Here is a 2,626-nt window from a genome sequence, read left to right on the forward strand (position 1 = left end):
CATTTATCTTTATTGAATATAATGCCTGTCATCATCACCAAAGTACCTTACGAACCCCCACTTCCACACAGTAGTAAGCTGTACAGTTTCGGTGTTTAAGAATGTGTGATAACATCTCTTGAAAGCATTATACATCTCTTTCTATAGTGCATCTCGTCAGTATCTCAAAGCAATTAAAAATAAATGGAAAAATACTGTTCTCGGGGAAATTTGTTTCACAGTTAGAAACAGTTAAATCCATTTCACAGTTGGAAATATTGGCAACAGAATGAGATTAGATAAGTTCTTAAAAGTCTACATTTTTCCAGGAATACTCTATGCATTCTATAGACTTGTTCATGTTCTAATCACTTAGCAATTCTTCCTTCCTTTTTTCTATAATTCAGTCCATGAATCGAAGTTCCCATGAACTGTTTAACAGTGTAGTGCAGATTTAAGAATGCCAGTATGGTGTAGTATATTAAATTAAATCTTAAACTACACTTTGAGAGAACAAATTTCTAATCTTATCTCCACAATATTTTCAGTCATGTAACACTAAGCGAATATTTGTATTTTAAAATCTTGATTTGAAATAGTAACTAAATTATAAATGTGACTGACTTATTAGGAGGTTTTAGGAAAACAAAGGGAATAAAAACAATACAGATTAAAACCATGACTTTTACAAATGAATTTATGATGATGACTATGATAAATATGATTTTTATAACTGATAAATTATATTCACAAAAATAACCATTAAAAATGTGTCGTATACTTTGTGACTATTTTATTAGAAGTTCCATGAATCATTTTATGGAGCCTCTGTCAAATATGTGCTAATTTACTCTTCCGAGAAACCTACACAATATTGGTTTTAAAAAAAGAAGAAAAGAAAGGAAAGAGCAAAAACATGAATCCTTTAACCTTTTTTATAATACAAAATGAAAATATTATAGTATATATTGAGTTCTCTTAGACACCTAATGTTTCTAATAATGGTTTCTTGATAAAAAATAAATATTTGTTATTACTTTGTACATATATTTATATATTTTCATCACCAATTTTTCATAATTTCCCAAAATTAGGCTTAGAGTTACTTGGAGTAAAACTCTTTATATAAACACAGTACCTAGCAGCCAATGTCAGATCTTTGTATAGTAATCACAAGTAAAATTTTCACAGCCTAACTATGGAAGACCTACCTCTATTCCCAAACGTGCTTGAAAATACTTCGAACCACGTTTTTTGGAAAAAGAAAAGAAAGGCATGCCAGTTTAGCCCAGAAACCATTAAAATAGCCAAATATTTAAAGGTTTAGTTACACATGAGAACATTTTAATCCAGAATAGTTAAGATGCTCTGTGTAATTTTAGTAAGATTGAAGGGGGTAATAAAAGTTTGGTAGGAAAAATAATTCTCTATAATATTCATCATGAACATTTTTTTTGCAAGTGTGCTAACAGAGTGGTATCAGTGATGTTTCTCCTTTTGAGTAAGAAACTCCAAAAAGCAGTCCATGCATAAAAGCAATGGAAAAAAAAAAAAACAGTAAAACTGGCAGAATCAACATCTTCTGAGCGCTGGAAACTAATCAAAAGCTTGCCACAACCCAGGGAACATTTTCTCAGTTAAAAAAAAAAAAATCATTAACAGCTGTGAGCTTTGTGGCTTTAACTTATTTTAGATCCACGCTCTGCTCCCCAGCTCAGTGATAGCTTTGAAAGTAACAGCCCATATTCCCAGAATTAGTACAGAAAGAATGGAACAATGGAACGCATACACAAATTTTTCTTAGTTAATCGGTCTAGTGGCTTCCTCGAGACCCACTTAAAAGGCTTGTCTTTATTTCACCTGACTGAAATGTGCCTTTTGCTGGAGCTGCTACCCAGGCGACATTTGTTTAAAGTATTTACAGGCAAATGTTTCAGTCACCATGGCTTAGGCAATGTTTAATAGTTGCGGCAAATAATAAACTAGCCAAAATGCTTGAAAGGAAGGGCTCAGTAGTAGCCACTTTGGGGAATAAGGGCTCTGAAAAACTTTGACACATTCCTGAGAAACTAGAATACACACATGCCCAAGGCTGTTCACACGCTTAGGAAAGACCAGGAGCATCCTAACCTCTCACATCTGGCTGACGTTGAGACTGCACAAGGTAGAGGAGGAATTAAGTGTGAGTTGTAACCTTGACCTAGTCTTTTTTTTTTTTTTTTTTTTTTTTTTTTTTAGATAAGGCAACTCTTGGCTGACCTCACAGATTGCACGGACCTTGTCAGCTTACAATCCCTTATTTTTTTTATTTTTTACGCCTATAGCACTTGGTCTTCCTAGGTGGTCTCCCATACAAGTACTAACCAGGCCCAAACCTGCTTAGGTTCTGAGATCAGATGGGATCGGGCTTGTTCAGGGTGGCATAGCCATAGATGAACTTGACAGTCTTAAAGGTGTACCTGCATAGACACAGAACCCCTGTGCAGACTCACACAAAGAACAGGTTATGCCTGTTCTGTTTTGTTTTGTTTTGTTTCGATTCCAAATATTTAAAGAAAACTTTTTCCAATCATTAAATAGTAAGACAAGAAAAAACATTGTAGTGGCCACATATGAGTAAGAATGCATACTTCAAAACATTAATTTA

The 2,626-nt window shown here is 33.8% G+C and overlaps 1 pseudogene; it reads right to left on the minus strand.

The window, feature by feature from the left end:
* Positions 1-2,294: 2,294 nt before the first annotated feature.
* Positions 2,295-2,413, minus strand: LOC118612606 (annotated as a pseudogene).
* Between the last annotated feature and the right edge of the window lie 213 nt (positions 2,414-2,626).

The sequence above is a fragment of the Rousettus aegyptiacus genome, unplaced genomic scaffold (genome assembly GCF_014176215.1).
Source record: "Rousettus aegyptiacus isolate mRouAeg1 unplaced genomic scaffold, mRouAeg1.p scaffold_m13_p_16, whole genome shotgun sequence".
NCBI classification, from domain to species: Eukaryota; Metazoa; Chordata; class Mammalia; order Chiroptera; family Pteropodidae; genus Rousettus; species Rousettus aegyptiacus.